General features: G+C 38.5%; 1 protein-coding gene across 2 annotated transcripts in view; it reads right to left on the bottom strand.

Annotated features, from left to right (window-relative positions):
- LOC131682989 (remodeling and spacing factor 1) overlaps positions 1–20,539 on the bottom strand; it is a 292,389-nt gene that overhangs the window by 194,944 nt on the left and 76,906 nt on the right. The window lies entirely within an intron of this gene.

Raw genomic sequence — 20,539 nt, 5'->3', positions numbered from 1 at the left:
AAAATTTGGAGCTGTGTCCAAATCTCCAACAGTTTACGCATTGTCTGATCGGGAACACGTAAATTTCTGCTTTAAAATAGCAGCCGTATATTGTGACCTTGCTAATGACGTTTTGGCCTTTGAGCGTCAACTTCAAATTGTTTGTGTCCACCAGATTTCCATCCTTGTCCTTTCGCTTTATTCTTTCGATTTTGAGAACCTCCGATTCCGCTTCAATGTTGTTCATTATTTCCTCCTCCTTTAGATCCAGTGGGACCCCTTTTATGAAATGGATAGTGTTGTTTGCGATTTTCGGTGTGAAGATTTTGAGGTTTTCCTTAGCAAGATCGATCCTTTTTAGCTCTTCCACCTGATCTGTTGCAACTTTGTAACGGAATTTACCGATTTTCGTTATTTCGACAAACTCTTTGAAGCCGGCCGCACTAAGGAGCCTGCCTACTTGTACTGGGTGTCTAGGGTAGTTTAACTGTATATCGATCTGTTCCAGTAGGATCTCGTGTGTTTGGTCACTTTTATTTATTGTGCCGTCAGGCGGCACTTTTTTATTACGCTGCTCCATCTGAGTGAGTTTGTTCTTCTCAGGAGCGTTTGGTGCACTCTGTGAGTTTTTCGGGATGACCCCAGTAACAACGGTTTTACTCGCTTGTAGTCTGGTCCCTGTGCGTAATGACCGGGTTCCCGGCTTCATTTTGGAATTTCCCAGAGCTCGCTTATCGTAGTTTTGTCACGTAGGTTCTCTTCAAAAAAATTTTTTCCTCTGTTCTATCTCACTATATAACCGTCACTTATCGTAATCTTCAATCGTTGAATCTCGAAAAATTTAAGTTTAACACCGGGATGAAAAATTTTCACGTTCGTACCGACGCCGATTTTTACCGCGAATGCTACGGTCCGAGTTTGCTCCGTTTAGAATCGTGAATGTTTTTTTAGCATTTTCATCACTAAATAAACATTGAGCATAACGATATGCTCCAATGACATTGGTGTGACGTTTTGTAACTGACGTGAGAAACGTCAGGTTTCCCGCCGGTAGACTTGCCCGCCTGGGGCAAAGAGAATAGGGAAAGAGACGAAGAGTGAAAATCAGTCAAAACGGCAACACGCCCTTTATGATGATTTCAACACTAGAATTTTGGCAACCGCTTCTATAGGCAGCACTTTAAATGACTCCTATTATATTTTGAAAACAAACCGTATGTCGATCGATGGATTTGTTTATCAAACGATGTGCATTTCGAAACAAAGAGATGAAATAATTCTAAAGCTTATTTTTACTCATACATATACTCTAGAATGCACCTTACAATCACGATTGAACTAAATTCTGATGAAAATTCAAATTTCTTTTTTGATAGAAGTACAATACTTATCTCCTCCAACTCAGGCATGAGTAATGTTTATTTACATTGCACGATTGGTCTGCTAAATAAGGTATTTTTGGCTTCACACTATTCGTCTCTTTCCCTGTTCTCTTTGGCCTGGGGGTTTGCCGTGGGAATCGAAAGTGATCTAAAAGTGTTGTAGATACATGTAAATAGGGTTGTATACTATTTTGTTGCTAACTTTTGTAAATAGTTCGTCCAATTATTTAAAATGTAGTATTTTGTTTGTATAGTTGTTTTGTATATATTTGATTTGTACATATTATGTTTGAATTTTTAATTTGTTTATTTATTATTTTAATATGTTTGTAAAGTTTAATTATGGTTTCGCGCGTTGTAAATATGTTGTAAATATTGTTTGTAGAATTTTGTGTTGCCTATTCACGAATCACTTTAAACCGAAGATGATTTTAGGGAAGCATTTGATTTAAAAAAAAAATGTAAAATCACTTTGTGCTTTCACATTTTTTTCATCGGAGTAGTGGATAGTGTAACCGTTGGTTCCATCATTTAGATTTTTGATGTAAATAATATGTGTTATTTGTTGAACATTCACGTTTCATGTGCTGCAATACACAACGGTAAGTAGGGAAGCTAAAGGGTTCGTATCGTACCGCTGTAAAGAGAGTTTGCCATCTTTAAGAAAACGTATGGCACTGATCGCGGATGGCGCGAAACTTTTAAAAATAGATTGCGGATAAGGAATTGGAGGGAAATGCAACCTGAAATTCTTCTTCATTGCTTTTGTGAAAGTGAATATGGTAACTTGTGTGAAAGAGTGCGTAAACATCAATCGGTTAAATCGTGTGAAATACTTTACTTTTCGTTGAAAACTTTGCGGGCGCCTATTGCTAATCGAAATATCATTCAGATAAGTATAGTGTGTAGTCATACAGACTATTATTGTTCTGTGATTTTCAGATTTCATTTCGCTGCGGCTGGCTTTATAAGCTTGCCCGCAGTGGAAGACGCAGTGTTATATTGTTCTTTGGTATTGTCCCGCTTCTCCAGCTGTAGTTTAATTTGCCTATAATGAGCGGCCTGTGTGCAAAGTGTACGAGCACGGTCAGTCTCGCCGAAGGCCTGGTTGTATGTCTTTTTTGCGGTGATAAATATCATCAAAAATGTTCCGGGCTAACAAAGGCCATGGTAAATTGGGTGGCAGATAATGCAAGTCTTTGCTACAAGTGTGCGAAGTGTTTATCAGATCAGTCTTCTGGTGTGCAGGATGTTAGTTCGATATCCATTGAGTTGAATAAGAAGATGGAACAATTCGCTTCCATTTTTGAGTCTCTCACTGATGCCCGAAAAAACATCGATGCACAGATAAACATCGCAGTAGAAAACGGAATAGAAAAACTGATCAGGTCTTTCAACAACTCTCTCGAGAGTAAATTGGCTAGCTTGGAAAACAGTGTTGCCAAAAAGTTGGAAGATTTGAAAAGTTGTTTAAATGAAAATGTTAAGCGTGAAATTGAATTAGTTGGAATGAACAGAAAGAGGAATTTCAGTAATAGGAAGGTTCATTCTGAATCTGACGGGAATCCCAGTAGAAAACGAAAAATTTTGACGAATAAAGAAGATGAACCGATGTTAATTGAAATAGACGATGATGGAAATAATGACGAGGTTTTTGATAAAAATAGTAGAATTACTTACGCGAATGTTTTGTCGGGAGCTACTGGGACGAATAAAATTAGAACTAGAAGTCAAACGAAACGTAAGGCTCGCCCGGTCATTGTGATTAAACCAGTCGAGCCGTTGCAATCGAGTGACGACACGAGGAATGAATTAAAAAATAAATTAGATCCAAAGGTGCACAAAATTAGCAACTTTAAAAACGGTAAAGATGGCTCGATTATTGTGGAGTGTGCAACTCGGGATAATATTGAATCGGTGAAAGAAAACATTGTAAGCAATCTGGGTGAAAAGTATAATGCTGTTATACCGATACCCGGTAAACCGAAGTTGAAAATAATGGGGATGAGTGATCGATACTCTGAGGAAGTTTTCGTTGACTTATTAAAGAATCAGAATGAGGGCATTCCGGTCGATTATGTTAAAGTTGTTGCCAATTTTGAAAATCCACGCTTCAAGTATAACAAATACAATGTTATAATTGAAGTTGATAAGAACACTTATAGCGGCCTGATGTCAGCCCGTACGGTGAACATTGGTTGGGATAGGTGTTCTGTTTTAGAGGCCTTTAACGTGCTGCGCTGCTTCAACTGTGGAGAATTTGGTCATAAGAGTACGGGATGCGTTAATAAAGAAACATGCTCCAGATGTAATGGAGCACATAGAACATCTGAATGCTCGTCAACTGATTTTAAATGTGTAAATTGTATAAAAAAGAATAGTGAACGCAAAATGAATTTGGACGTAAACCATGCGGCATTTAGTAAGCAGTGTTCAGTATATCGGAGACTGCTAGAATCGAAAAAAAGCAACGTTTTGTTGAGTGAATAGCAACTAACAAACGGGAGGCTGTCTGAAATATTATGCTTAAATATAGCTGGGTTGTCTACAAACTTTGTTGCAATGCGACATCTTGTAGAAAACAAACGTCCATTGTTGGTTTTTGTATCAGAAACACATATTGTTAATGCTGATGCATTTGATCAGTATAGCATTCCGGGTTATAAAGTTGCTTTTTGCCTATCTCATTCCAGACATACCGGTGGAGTTGCTATTTACGCCAAAGAATCGATTAAATTCAACGTTCGGTTAAACGAAGCAGTTGATAATAATTGGTTCTTGGGTATATCAGTTGAAAGAGGCATGCAGATGGGACACTTTGCAGTAGTATACCATTCTCCTAGTTCTAGCGATCGACGATTTTTAGAAATTTTAGAAAACTGGTGGGAGAATTTCGTTGATTTAAGCAAACTTAATGTAATTTCGGGCGATTTCAATATTGATTGGCTCAACGATCAAAATTCGAATCAGTTGAAGCAGTTGGCTGAGTTTTTCAATTTCAAGCAAACGGTTAGTGAGTTTACAAGAATTTCCAGACACAGTAGAACATTGATAGATCACGTGTATTCCAATTTTGATGGGGTTCATTCGTATGTAGAGGCCGATTGTAAAATTTCAGATCATGAGACAATTTCAATTTTGCTGGAGAGTGAACCAAACCGTGAGGAGGATAAAGTTAAAATTAAGTGCTGGAAAAGATATTCGAAACAAGCCATGTCTCAACTGGTTTCGAGAAGCCTGGATTTTACGGAATTGAATGGAAATTTGGATAACAAGGCAGCTGTTCTAACTAATGTGTTAAAAGAGTGTACAAATAGTTTAGTTTCTCAAAAGTATATTAATCTAAATAACTCGAACAGCTGGTACTCTTTAGATCTTTTGCGCCTGAAACGTAAAAGGGATAAAAAGTACAAGAAATTTTGCAGAACTAATAGTAAACGTCTTTGGAATGGGTACACACACGCGCGAAATATTTATTCACGAGCTTTGAAAAAGACCAAATGTGAGTACATTCAAAGGAAGATCGATCAACATCAAAACAACAGCAAAGAGTTATGGAAAATCCTAAAGAATTTAATTAAACCTAAACCTAGTTCCTCGCAGTCCATAACTTTTAACGGGGTAGAAGAACAATCTGAGCAAATAATAGCTGAAAAATTGAACAGTTATTTCGTTAACAGTGTGCAACTGATCAATCAAAGTATTGAGCTGGTCAGTGAACCTGCGGAAATAACACAGCCGATTAATATTAACTGTAGATTTGATGGATTTCACCCAGTCACTTTTGAACAATTGAAAGATATTTGTTTTTCTTTGGGAAAATCGGCTGGTATCGATTATGTCAATGCAAAAGTGATACAGGATTGCTTTCATGTCATCGGACACGATCTGCTGGACCTTGTAAATGAATCGCTACAAACGGGGCACGTGCCGACAGTTTGGAAGGAATCACTTGTGATTCCTATTCCCAAAGTTACTGGGACGGATAAAGCCGAAGAGTACCGCCCCATTAACATGTTGCACACATTAGAGAAAATTTTAGAACTTGTTGTTAAGGGCCAGCTGATGAGTTATTTGAATAATAATAATTTGCTAATTCCGGAGCAATCGGGATACCGAGAGGGACACTCTTGCGAAACCGCTTTGAATCTAGTGTTAGCAAAATGGAAAGAGAAAATCGAGGTTAAAGAGACTATTTTTGCAGTATTTTTGGATCTGAAACGCGCTTTTGAGACAATTTCGAGACCATTACTTTTGAAAACTTTAGAGCGATTTGGTATCGGAGGGATAGCGCATAAGTGGTTTGAAAACTATTTATGTGATAGAACTCAGAAAACTAGTTTCAACGATTTTGTATCTAGTCCTCTCGGCAATCCTCTTGGAGTGCCGCAAGGTAGTGTCTTAGGTCCTATTTTATTTATTATGTATATAAATGACATGAGGCGAGTTTTACGATTTTGTGACTTAAATTTGTTTGCTGACGACACTGTTCTGTTCATTGCAGCAAAGGATATAGATGAAGCCGTGGCGCATTTGAACGAAGATTTGCATTCCCTTGCTCGTTGGTTAAAATTTAAACAATTAAAGTTAAATGTTGCTAAAACTAAATATATGATCATCTCTTCGGCTAATACTAGGCCTGACGTTAACGTTGAAATAAATGGTGAGACTATTGATCGCGTTAGTGAATTAAAATATCTTGGAATAATCATTGATGACAAGTTAACCTTTAAGTCTCACATCGACAATGTCATCAAAAAGATTGCTAAAAAGTATGGTATATTGTGTCGTCTGAAAAATGATTTAACAATTAGTAGTAAAATTTTATTATATAAATCTATTGTTTCACCACATATTGACTTCTGCCCATCCATTTTGTTTCTTGCCAATCAAACACAAATATTGAGGTTACAGCGATTGCAAAATAGAATCATGCGATTAATTTTAAAATGTAACAGATACACTTCCTCTAGTTTCATGCTAAGCGCATTACAATGGCTCTCTGTGAAGCAAAGAATTTATTACTTAACAATGGTGTTCATTTTTAAAATTATTAATGGAATGCTGCCTCGATATTTGTGTGATCGAATTGAAAGAGGAAGTGATGTGCATAGATACAACACTAGAAACGCGTCGGATCCAAGAACACCAAACTTTTTATTTAGTAGATCACAGAACTCCTTGTTGTACAAAGGAATAAGCTTTTTCAATTCGATGCCTAGGCATATTAAACGTGCAGCAACATTAGCGGAGTTCAAAACACTATGTATTTCACACGTAAAATCTGCTTTGTAGACAGATTTTTTGAATTTTTATATTTTGGAGTTATTTGAATAACTATGTAATACCACGAAGATTGTATTTTTTTTCTCTTCTATTATTTGCATTTAGTCACACTAAGTTATTATATTCGCTATGATGATGATGGATTTTTGTTACTTGTTTATTAAAGCTATTAAAAAATAATGAGATGTCTACAAAAGTCTGAGCCACGCGCGCGCTAAGCAGATAGAGACTAACTTGAAATCGAACATGGTGACCAGCACTAAAAGCTCATCGGGTTGAATCGAAGCTTTTAGACTTTTGTTGTGATCAGGGTCTGATTTGATGATGGAGTTGTGTTGACTTTGCTCGACAATAGAGTTAAGTTCGGTTATTGCTGCGATAGTGGTAATAACGGAGTTAGCTCGTTGAGTATGGGGCTTGATGACTCCTTCTGATAACTACTAGATATCGGGTTCAATTCCTGATCAATCAAGGATGTTCTCGGATAGGAGTATCCCTTGATTGCCTTGGGTTAATGGTATGAAACTTTCAATAAAGGGGTCTGATGTGGATGATATAACTCGACCGGACTCTGCACTGCCACTAGGCTCGTCACTGCTCACCTTAGCAGGTGGTAGTACCGATGTCTTGGTCAGGCGGGAGGAGTCTTACAGAGAATTATCGGAAATGGAAACTATTGGGTTCAATTCCCGATTCTATCAAGTATCTTCCCGGAATGGAAATTTTCTTGATGGACCCTGGTTGTTGGCGGAATATTCGAAATGTATCTGATTACGTTCTTTTGAAGGAAAGCTATGTCTGCAAATTGAACCAGTCCGTTTCTTTTTGTTAACTGGTTTTGTTATGGATCAAAATATTAATTATCTTTTAGATAAATCGTTCAGCTCACACCTTTGTGGGGGTATGAGGTGGGACCATCATCATCATAAAAGGACCAGCAGTTCTCAGCTCTCGTCTCTTTTAATATCAGGCGTCCGTGTGCTGTAGTTTATTTTAACTGGTGAAGTTAAGTGTATAGTCCCCCCCCCCCTTTGGGGCGGGAAGTTGGTTTCAATTGTTGCGATTCGTTCAGGTAGACCTCTTAGTGCCTCTTAGCGCTTCCTAGTACCATACACCAGCACACGGTTCGGCACGCGAATCCGGGAGGATTCCGCGCCTAATCGTAAAGGACCGTCGTTCGTCATCCGGCGCTGCGCGCCATCGCTTCATACCCTCGGGCAAAGGCCCTAATCGAAAAGGAGTGTCCCCTCTCGGTGGTGGCCATTGCGGTTAGCCGCGGTCACGCCGATGCTCGCCAAGGAGGGAAGACGCCTGCCTGCATCCAAGCCAGCAACGCCCGCTGGTCCGTCCAACTGCCATCTGGATTACCATCGTACCGGGGTCTTCATCCGGCCAGTTTCGCCGACGTCCGTGAGGGGATCTCGCCCGTCGGCATCGTCAGTGTCGCGACGCAAATCAACAGAAGCAGCAACAGTACGGTACGTTTGGTGAAAATAATAGTGTACACTCCACAGTAAAAATTGTAAATTACACCCCACACCCACACACTACAAACACACCTGAATAAAAAGTTCAAGAAAAGTGAAAGTTCTAGGTTTTTGTTCTTGATCCGCGTAGCCCTTGATTACCCGGTAGCTAGCCGATCCTGCGATACCAGCAAATGAGTCGGTTCTGCCGTAGAGCTTTGTTAAAACGTTAGGTAACAGGTGTAATTGTGCCTTTCTCATTTATCCAATAGCAAGTTATATTCAATATATTTGTGAAAATGTCTATTACATTCTTATTACACTTTTTTTTTTCGAGAGTTGTCCTACTGGAGCTGTAGAGCTAGGTTCTCGGAAGGGCTCCCCGTCAGAATCACATACTACAATTTGCAGACGAGACAGGCAATGTCGCCCAATAAAACACTGCAATAGGCCAATTGTAGCGGGCCGTGATTCTGAATGTGATATTCTTTGTACGGTTTAGGCATGTGCGGGCGTAGGGACTCGGAATCGCGTGTATCATCGCGAAGGGCTCGAATATTTGTACGTTATTGTGCTCGATCGCGTGTGCGTTTGTATGTCGCGTGTGCTAACGTGTAACTTCGAGTGCATAAATTCTATTTCATAACCGTGTGCCTTTCGCATATTCGCGTGTGTTCTAGAATGATCGCGCGCGGACCGTGAATCTGATACTTAATTTTTTGTGTACGGTTCAGATTCCAGAAGGAAGTGGGCTCTTCCATATCATTAGAGATCCCAATCATGTCGTCGTAGAACGCGTGGTCTAGTGGATATGAGCTTTATTTTTTTTTGTTGATTGGTCCAACTGAATGTATGGACCTAAATTGCTAGAATAAAGGTTAAAGATTTCCGGACGTGACCGATTCATAATCGCGCATTTGCGGGTTTGCGTTTGAGATCGCGTTTGTAACTTCGTAAGTACTAAAACGTTCACACAATTGCCGCAGTGTTATCAAGTTTACGCGATCGCGGGCATAGGTGTGCGTAGATGATCGCGAAGGGCTTAAGCGTTCGTATGTTGACGTGTTTGTCCCGTGTGCTCGCGTGTATGTGACTTCGCGTGTATAAATTCGATTTTGAAACCCTGCGGCGATTTATATATTCGCGGACCGTCATTCTGATCTTTAGTTTTCGGTGTACGGATCACATTCTGACAGGGAGAGTGTTACCCCATATCACTAGAGTTTCCGGTCATGTCGCCATGGAACGTTTTGTCTAGTGGATATGGTAGTTATTTTTCAATTTTATTATTTTTTTAATAATTAACAAGGACCTAGATTGTTTGTACCGAGGATAGATACTTCCGGACGATCCCGATTCATGATGGCGCGAGCGCGGGAGTTTGTAGGTTGACACTTGAGATCGTGTTGGTAAGTTTGAGTGCTGAGATTTTCACCTTATCACCGGGGTGTAATCATGTTTGCGAGTTCGTAGGCTGCTTGGAAAATCGCGAGGGGCTCTAACGTTTGTGCGCTGACGTGATTTTGTAACGTGTGTTCTTGAATGGTTGCGCGAACAGTGAGTCTGATATTAAATTTTCAGTGCGCGGTTTGAATTCTGGCAGAGAGTGGGATCGTTTGTATCGATAGGGTTCCCTGTCATGTCGCCATGAGACGTGTTGTCTAATAGGTATGGGCGTATTTTCTTAATTGGTCCAGCTGAAGGCATGGACCTAGGCTTCTAGGATCAAGGATAGACTTTCGGACGTGACCGATTCGTAATCGCGTGCACGATGGCATTTTTGTAGGTTCCCGCTGAGACCGCGTTTGAGAATGTGTGAGTGTTAAGACGTTCACTATCACCATCGTTGTTGATTCAGCTGAAGGCGGGTGTAGAATGGCAGTATAGGACTCGAAAAGAAGAAATAAAAGACAATATATGAGAGACGTAATAGATTAGATAGGTACAAGATACAGCTGAAGTTATGATCATCACATGAGACATACATTAGTACTTCAAACACTACTAATACTTGAATAGCCAATCACCACACATAGCACATCCTTTCTCAATTATCTATTTGTTACTGGTTGATTGTTGGTTATGAGCTGGTGAATAGAGGAAAGGTATAGAACAGACAAAAGGCTCATATCAGCCCTCCCGGCCTCCTCGACACACCACTATCGAGGCGTATTGTAATCAACATCTTGAAGCGGGCTTCTTATATAAATCAAATCCTCAGTAGTCATAATGTTTGGTGGATTATTAACATGAGAACTAATTAACCTCTAGTAGTAGAACTTGGTGCAAATAAAAACTAAAAAGAGCGAAGGTTCTTATATTTAGATAACTCTATTGAATATATTGTGGCTTGATGATGTTTACAATACCGTCAATCCCATCAACCTGCGAGAGGGATTACATTCTTATTACACTTTACAAGAACACGAGTGCCACGAAACTGATGAGCAACATGTTGACGATGACGTCCTTGGAACAAAAAATATAATATTTAAGTGGATGAGCATGAATTAAATGTTGTCTTCGTATAAAATATTTTGGAATGCAGTAAGAGGGGAAAGCCATTATACCTGTAAAAGAGGATGTGAGAGAGGCCCAGTTGGTGAAAATGGACTCAGTCATCACCGAATACGATGTGACTTTAATTCTGGAATATGCCCGGTACCTTAGTTCGGTTTAAATTCCTATATAACCGTAGTAACTCCGGAATCGAAAATGAGATCTGAATGAAGTTCAATAGCAGTCAATGGGTGTATTGTATTTATCATTTGAAATCAAGTTTGTAAAAATCAGTTAAGAATTTGCTGAGAAATAGGTGTGATAGTATCATACGAACTTTGATAGTTACCCGAGAATATCAAGAACCGTCATAGGTGGCTAATATTTTTTTGTTTTGATTATAAAGGGTCATTCGCCTCTTTGTCGGGTTGGATAAATCTCTTTAGAGAAATCTCTAACCCTATGTGCGGGGTTGGGAATTGAACCCAGGTGAGCAGGGTCTAAGGCAATCGATTTACCAACTATACTATCTCCACCCCCTAAGTGGTGGCCAATATGGCCAAAACTACTTTGATTGGTCTTTAGGAATCTAGGCCCACTAATCCAAGTAATGTTAAATCCGTTTCAATATGTATTGCATCATTTGGACATCTTCATGTTGCAAGTTTATATAGGAATTTGCTATGTGGTTGCAGTCTTCAGCCCATAATTCCGGAATCGGAAGTAGGATCAACAACAAAATGCAATAGCAGCTTGTGGGAGCGTTAGAACCGTTCATTTGAAACCAAGTTTGTGCAAATCGGTTCAGCCATCTCTGAGAAAATTGAACGGCTTTATTTGTACACACATGCACCCACATTTTGCGGTCTCGACGATTTGAATCGAATAGTATGTGAAACTTGGCCCTCTGGGACTCAAATGGCTTGTCGATTTTTGAAGTGATTTCCTAATATGTATATAAGAAAGCCAAAAATCATTTATATTTCCAAACCAAACTCACGGTGTTCCTAAAACCGTCATTAACAAAAAAAATGACCATAAATTTTGCATACGGCATTCGAAAGACACAATATTCAAACATCTTCTCAGTGAATTTCATTTGGAAGATATAGTAATCAAGTATATCTCCTGCATGTTCGAAAATATTTCATTGACGGAATCGAAATTTATAACGGTTCGGATGTGGTATGCGGTCATAGATGGGTTTTCTACCAGACTTCAAGAGTGAATCCACACACCTAGAAAAAATAATGTAAATTAACGTCTCCTGACCCTGACATATAGGAGCATCAAAAATAACATAGTTTTACGTTTGATTTTAATTTTACATGACGTTTAATTTCGTAAATCATGTAATTTTACTCCACATACAGCGATTGTTCTGAATGGTAGGAAGTGTAATTTTATGTCATTGCGCATGTAAAGTATATGTTTCATGTAAAATTAAATGGAACACGGTAATGTTCCGTCATTTCGTAAATTACGGTTTGTTGATTTGTGTCATGTTTTCAATTACGTCAACGATAAAATTCAGATTTTTTTGGTGTAAATGTTTGTCCATTGACTATTTAGATCGTTTATACGTGTCGCGGTTTTTAAAGGAAAACCTTACCATTTAATTACATAAATATAATGTACAAAAAGTGTTATTCATATGGTGCATTGAAAAATATGAAAATAGGGTTGTTTACCAAATGTTAAATATAATGTGTAAATTAAAAAAAATGGATAAAAGTTGGAATGTTTACTTCAAAAGGCCATATCTCAATGGTTTGTTGACCGATTCTAATTATGTTTGTCATTATTGAACAGGTAGACGTTTCATCGTTAATTTTCATTAAGAAGAATATAAAATAGAGTCTTCTACATCAATAAATAGACAATATAATTGATCTCAACTATATGTATTATCATTATTAAGTGAATATTTTTGTTCAAAAATAGCGGCTTATCCATTTTTATGTGCTAGTTGATCGCAATTGCTGTATAAACATCTGAATATCAAATTCTCATGATAAGTTTCGACAATAAAACTGACAATAGTTAGAGATATGAGCAGATGAACTTGTACTAATAACATCCCCTTTGACCAGTTTTAGCATCTGTCAACCTAACAAGCGAATCACGATTGTATAAAATTTCCAACAAAAACCGTATCATAAATTGATCTGAATCTGCAAATACCTTCACATTTTTTTAAATTTATGGTTTTATTTTTCCATGATTTGTATTTTGCGTTCGTTGCATTCAACTAATGTATAGAAATTGAAAGGTCGTCGTTTTGAATATAAAATTATTCACTAAATAGTGATAATACATATAGTTGAGGATAATTATGTTGTCTATTGTTTGAAGTAGACAACTCTATTTTATATTCTTTTTAATGAAAATTAACGATGAAACGTCTACTTGTTCAATAATGAAAAAATAATTAGAATCGGTCAATAAACTATTGAGATATGGCCTTTTGAAGTAAACATTCCGACTTTTATCCATTTTTTAAATTACACATTATATTTAACGTTTGGTAGGCAACTTTATTTTCATATTTTTTCAGTGCACCATCCCAGTCAAAAAGGGCAAGTTGCTGGCTAACGGGGGGCTATTTGCCAACTCGAATGCGCTAATTGGCCTTCAATTTGCCAGCAAATTGCTGGCAATTGGGGGGCTATTTCAAATGCAACATTTGGGCGATTTACCGCCGTCATTTTTTAGCCGCTCTACCCGCCCTTAAATCGCCCTCAAATCGCCCAGGGAACGCGCCATGTAATCGCCCTTAATTACTATGCTATATTTCACCCTAAGGAGGAAAATTTGGTAAAAACCAAAATTTCTCACTAGGGTGAAAATTTGTTGGTAAAAACCAGTCTTTGTACAGGAGGGCACAAATCCTTATTTCATACTATGTTGCGTTTCGGCTTCGCCTCATCAGAAACCGACACTAACACATTGTCGGAATAGATTAGCGCCGGCTTGACGCAAATCCCTTAAAACTAAAACACACTATGTGTTTCAATCAAACGACTGATCAAACGTGATGTCCCGTTCGAGCAGAAGTTCTGTTTATGCCGATGAGACACAAGTGAAGCCGAAACTTGTCTTGGCTTAGCAGGCCTATGCGAAAGCACTATGCTATATTTCACCCTAAGGAGGAAAATTTGGTAAAAACCAAAATTTCTCACTAGGGTGAAAATTTGTTGGTAAAAACCAGTCTTTGTACAGGAGGGCACAAATCCTTATTTCATACTATGTTGCGTTTCGGCTTCGCCTCATCAGAAACCGACACTAACACATTGTCGGAATAGATTTCCTCCTTAGGGTGAAATATAGCATAGTGCTTTCGCATAGGCCTGCTAAGCCAAGACAAGTTTCGGCTTCACTTGTGTCTCATCGGCATAAACAGAACTTCTGCTCGAACGGGACATCACGTTTGATCAGTCGTTTGATTGAAACACATAGTGTGTTTTAGTTTTAAGGGATTTGCGTCAAGCCGGCGCTAATCTATTCCGACAATGTGTTAGTGTCGGTTTCTGATGAGGCGAAGCCGAAACGCAACATAGTATGAAATAAGGATTTGTGCCCTCCTGTACAAAGACTGGTTTTTACCAACAAATTTTCACCCTAGTGAGAAATTTTGGTTTTTATGAAAAAATCCAAATTTTAATTTTTATTTTAAATTTTGCGCTGTCTGACCCTATTAAGCGAAATTTATACTAAATAATCGGAAAAGGTTATTAAGCTATATCTAGAGACTAAGGAAGAATATTTTAAGAGCTTTTTTTGTTAAAAAGAAAGAAAAATATATGTCCCGATTTTGTCAATATCCCCGTTTTAACAGCCTAAAACTCACCAAAGGGCTGTTAAAAACAGATCTTCACTGTATTAGAATTGTCTAAAGTTTATGTACGTTATTATGAAAATTCTGCTAGTTAACTTGAGTGCTTATACTACAGAATTTGCGAAGTTAAAGGCTGATGAAGTACTATCTCTGATAGTCGACACTAAGCTAACAAGGCATCAATACTTTCCCTACCCAGTAATCTCTAGCTAACTAAATGTCGTTAAAATGTAAAAAAAGTGTTATACCTAAATCGAAAATACAGCTAAATAAACCGAATTGAGGCTAGCCTAAACACACAATTAATAAAATCGTCGATTAAAACCAACAAACGATACCGAGTTGATAGCTGAAAGTCATAGTAAGAATAGTAAGAATGTCGATAGATTCTCTCATCTAATATATAATTTGTAGTAAAAAAAAGTTACAGTTCACTAAAGTACGGTAAAATCTAATCCGCAAGAACCGAATTGACGATAATGAAATAGGATAGTTTATTTATGTTCTCATTCGTATTCATTACCAACTATTGGCAAAACTTATATCATAAAATGTGTGACAAAATTAATTTATCACTATAAGATGAATTGATCTGATCTTTTCGATATCAAATTTGAGCTGAGCGACTCCAAATTCACTTATAATATATATCTATGGGACGAAATTTTCTAAAAATGTATATGTCGGATGAAGAGAATGTTGGTCAAAGGGGAGGGAGGGGGGGTATTGATGTAGAAAGAGATGGTGTGAGGGGAAGCTGAGATTAACTTACGAACTTGGAAAGTACCTGGTGGCATCAAGAACCGTCACACAGTGTCGCCTAGCCGGACAAAACCTCAAAATTTTATTATTGATTTTTCATGATTTAACATTTTTCTCTGTTTCTTAACAGGTTGAATAGAGTCTTCTCGAAATATTAAGTCCCGAGGACGATAGTTCGATTTTCTACATGACTTCAAAGGTGAACTAGATGATAAATTCTGAGGAAAACTATTTTCAAACCTAAGTTATTCAAATGCATATATCTTTTTAGTTAAGATTCCAATTGGGGTCAAACTGATTTCATGTGAAAGGTTATTCGCTGGACTTATAGCTGCCATTCGATTAAGTCGATACAAGCCTTTCTTCTTGCTCAGAAATGAAAAACAAATAATAAATCGAGCAATAGTTTAAAGTTATAATGTTCAAAGTGGCTGTACTTTTTTGAAACGGTTCGGAAAGATCGCTTGTTGTTCACGATACTTGAAAATTAGTGTACTTTCCGAAACTGAATATCTTGTTTTGCCCCTTTCTGCCCCGAGGTATGAAAAAAGGTGATTTTTCATGATACGTCTGAAGGAGACGCATGGTAGCCTTTGACTACTCAGGGTTCGCAATATAATTTATAGATGTGTCTTATCATTATCAACAATTGAAAAAATGTGTATTCTGCTAAAAAATTCACCGTAGCTAATTTTTTGAAAATGAATTTTTGGTAATAGTGCACTTTATATTTGTAAATGTTGAATTTTCGAACCACCCTAAATGCCAAAATTTTGAGGAAATAAAAAACAAAAAATAAACATCAAATATGAATTCAGCGTCACAAAATTACCCTAATGTGAAGTTTTCATCAAATTCGGGCCACTTTTGAGGTTTTGTCCGACTTTTGTATGGAAGGTGATCACTGTGCGTCATAGGTGGCTAATGTGGTCAAAGCTGCTTAGAATGACAATTAGTGATCTACATCCGCAAATCCGAGTTATTTTGCACCCTTTTTGGTATGTATTACACCATTTGGACATCATGGTGTTACCATTTTATATTGCAATTTGCTGGGTGACCGCACTCTTGAACCCGTAACTCCGGAACCGGAAGTCCGATCGACAAAAAATCAATAGCAGTTTATGGGAGCGTTATATTTTTCATTTGAAATCAAGTTTGAGCAATTCGGTTCAGCCATCTCTGAGAAAAGTGAGCGAGATTTGAAAACACACACACATACAGACATTTGTCAATTTCGACGAACTGAGTCGAATGGTATATGAGACTCGGCCCTCCGGGCCTCGGTTAAAAAGTCGGTTTTCAGAGTGATTGCATATCCTTCCTTTATGAGAAAGGCAAAAATACGATTGGAATTTAAAGAAAACCAACCTTTTTTCTGGTATCTTCGATTGTCAGTAAGAAATATTATGTTTTTACCGTGTATCTATTGATTTTGGGCGTGAGTTGAATGATGCTTGTCAAAATATAAATCATCTTGTTGGTTCATCCTATTAGAGAGATGCGATGCACGGGTATTTAAAGCTTTACACAGCCTATAGACAACCTCCACAATAAATTAAATTGGCGGATACGATGGTGGGTCAGATGAAACGCCGGAACAACGGCAACCATCATTCGGCCAGGGAAACATAACGCGGTGAAGTCCAACAAAGTCAATTTGTCCATTGCGGCGACTAAACCGCTACAAGCAGGTCGCCAATACGCAGTTGTTTTTTTTTAAACAAACGAAAACCCGGCCGATGTTTTATGGCTCGTATATAATGCACCCAAGAGAAATGAAGGTCATGTTTCAACAACATTGGCCGCGAAAATAATAGCTTGAAACCATGCAGACCACTATAATACGGTGTTTACCTTTGGGTAAAAACTCTGTTACTGTCTTGAGCATGGTCAAGGCTATATTTATGTTACACGTTGCTTTACGCAAATTGAATAATTAATTACTTCAGTGATTCTCAACCTGGGGTCCACGGACCCCTAGGGGCCGCGAAGTCGTTGCAGGGGGTCCGCGAAGAAAATATATTTTCTGAGCGCAGATCGAAATTTCAAGTCTTATTTCCTAAAAAACTAAAAATAACATATTGATAGCATACAAAATTTATGGTTATCCGTGGGGGTCCGCAGCAACCCAGGGAGATTTCTAAGGGGTCCGTGGAATGAAAAAAGGTTGAGAACCGCTGAATTACTTTATTACTCACGTGCTGCAATGAAGAATGATGTCATTTTTTAAATCATGGTGCTGCATAAGCCCATCGAAGTTGCATAAGTAGAATTAAGTTCAACAATAGACACTATGAATATTGGAGGGAATAATAACGTTGGCAGAAATGCTGAACGATTCTCGATGCTGGAGGCAGTACAATGCATCCCAGAATTCCATGGCTCAGCTAATGAGTTGGGGCCATTTCTAGGCCCAATACAGCATTTTGCTGACGAGCCAAAGGAGAAAGCCAAAAGCTCCTACTGAAGAATGTAGTGTTGATAAAACTGAAAGGCGAGACTGCTAAATTTATAAGACGAATAAAAGCCGAGACATGGAATGAAATGGCCCGAAATTTAAAGGAGCAATTTTGTACGCAAATAACCGCAGAAGCAATCGCGCTGTAAATCGCAGCCTTATAACAAAATTTTAATGAATCTTTTACGGAGAGTAAGAGCCCCTGGTATCCAGGTATAATGGTAATCTACGAAATCAGCACTCAAATGACTTTTGACACGATATTTTTCATACAACCCGCACAGTCGTCTTGATGATGCGTCTTTTCGAGGCACCATCATGCTCAGTAAGTAAGGGGGTATGCAGAGTTTCTATTTTTCTCCTGGTTCAATCCCGGTAATATTAAATCATTTTTTTCCAACCTCACGAACGCTCGATTGCATGAGGTAGTTACATCATAAAGACTTAGCCTCAACCTTCCGGCAGTAGCGCTATTGCACTGAGTGCACGCTGCTCTGAAAATCTAGTGAAATCTTAGAGCAGCTACGGCTGCTTGTTCAGTGAGACATTTGCGCGACTTCCGGAGGTTAGGCTAAACCACTTTTGTGACACAGTTGCCTTTTCCAAGCCATGTGCTTACCGAAGCGAGAAAACAACACTTTGTTTAATTCAACACAATTTTTCTTGCCAGCTGTGATTGCGACCTCGCGCATGGGGTAAGTAAAGACTTCCGAGTATGAATCATAAATGAACTACTACTGATTCATTCACCGGGGGCTCTTACTCTCGCGAGCGAAGTAAGTTTACTTTTAAAAAACCTCAGCGTTCTCAGAGCGTACAGGTTGAACTCAAGTGACGAAAGTCTTTTGGGTCAAAATTTAATTAGGCAGTCCGTAGTTGATAATCGCCTGGCAAAGACCGGGGCGATAAATTAAGTCAGTCATTAGTAAGTACTTCGCCTAGCCGGCACCGGTGCGAAAGTTTAAGTAATCAGATAGTAATTAGCACCTCGCGCGGCAGAGACCGGGGTGCTAAATTAAGTGAGTTGGAAGTAGTCAGAAGTAGCAGTGCTGTAACTTGAATTTGTTCGTCGCCAGTGATTCGAAGGTGGCGAGAAGAAAACTTCTAAATTCTAATAAGTGTGAAACAACTCTACGGATAATAGAAGTAACGAAGACTATCTGATAAAGTAAAGCTCGATTCCGATAACTGTTTATACCTTGATAGGGGCTGCAGCTTGCTTACCACCAGTGTGTATGTTACAAGTGAAATAAATTCCACTAAAAGAAAGTGAAATAAAGGTTATTGTATATTGTTAATTGTGCGACTTTGTAACCCGTCAGGGTAAAAAATTAGCACTGGTTGGAAATATACCCATTTTTAATTATACACTCCGTAGAGTTTATTTGTTTACGTAAAATTACGCTCACCGCTGTTTCGTACCGTTCCCGTCCAATTTGTAAATTTTTGTATAGTTTCGCGTTTGTGAACGGTTTTGTTTAGGGTTCGCAGTACCGACCCTTTTTGGCGAGAACCGGTACCGGTAAAGTAGCGGTACTCGAATATTTTTTTATAAAATTCGAAAAAAGCTTCAAACTGAAATTGAATGCTCAAACTGATGATCTTATTCTCAGATGATTGATTTTTGCTGATCAAAAAACATGTTTATTGTTTTTAATTGCTTCGGAATGACAAGACTCATTTCACAGAAGATATTTTTCGGATAGGGCACCTTCTTTTATTTCGAAATCTAGGCTACTTTGAAATCAATAACTGCTAAGTGGTGCGACTTTCGTCGACTTGAACAGATGGTAAATGTATGAAACCCTATTAATAACAGTAAATCAAAGCAGTAAATCCGAGCAGGTTAATCGCATTTCCTCTCTTGCTTTTCGCAAAATTGGTTTCGAACTTTATGTCGTTTGCCTACTATTCTCTAACGCATATCCAGGCTCTTTTCTATTCTATTAAATTATGGAGTTTTGCTGAATTTTCCGATCACCAATAATTACAAATCGCCCCATTTAAAGCAGTTCACCAAGTCTAAACTGTTAGCTACTAAATCGCTGTTCGTTCTATTATAGATAAAGGTTTAAGAGCAAACCAAATGAGCAAACCAAATACAGACATGACTTAGACCAGTCTTATTACGCGCCACCCAGTGAATAATCGAAACCAATCAGAATGTCGCTAATAAAACTTTAACTTCTAGAATTACTATGATGATGGCCCCACCTCATCCCCACACAAAGGTGTTATCTCAACGATTTATCTAGAAGGCAAATTAATATAATTTAACGTTAGCGGTCTGCAAGATATTTTGAAACAGATCCCCCTGCAGAGTTAACATATTTGTCATAAAAAATTGTATAGTACCGAAAATACCGGTACTGGCTTTTGTTCAGTACCGGTATTACGGTACCAAAAATGGATCGGTATTCCCGGGATTTTCGGTACCGGTATTACCGGTACCACAACCCTAGATTTGTTCATGCAGATAGGTTAGATAATTTTGGTTGCGCGAATTTGTATGATTAACATAGGGTTAAGCTACGTTTCCACTCTCCTCTTGCCGTGAAAATTTTGCTGATTATGCTGTGCATCGGCGTTGACAGCTATGCGGTGGTGCGGTTGGTGGTTTGTTTTGGACGAGTTGGACGACCATCGAGTTTAGGAAGTGACGGACCACAGCCAAGAAGAGTGACGAATCACGGCAGTGAACACACGCCCAGAATAATCCATTCTTTTATCGGGACAGTTTCCCGCCACTAGTGCCATCGAGGTAAAGTGCGCGCGTGCGACGGCAAGTTATATCGTCGAAAGTGCCGGCCCGTGGTTCGGGCACACGTAAGTACAGTGTTGAATCGTCATAAGGGGATAGCTAATC

Source organism: Topomyia yanbarensis, chromosome 2, assembly GCF_030247195.1.
Source record: "Topomyia yanbarensis strain Yona2022 chromosome 2, ASM3024719v1, whole genome shotgun sequence".
Classification (NCBI taxonomy): Eukaryota; Metazoa; Arthropoda; class Insecta; order Diptera; family Culicidae; genus Topomyia; species Topomyia yanbarensis.
This window is presented reverse-complemented; position numbering and strand designations above follow the sequence as displayed.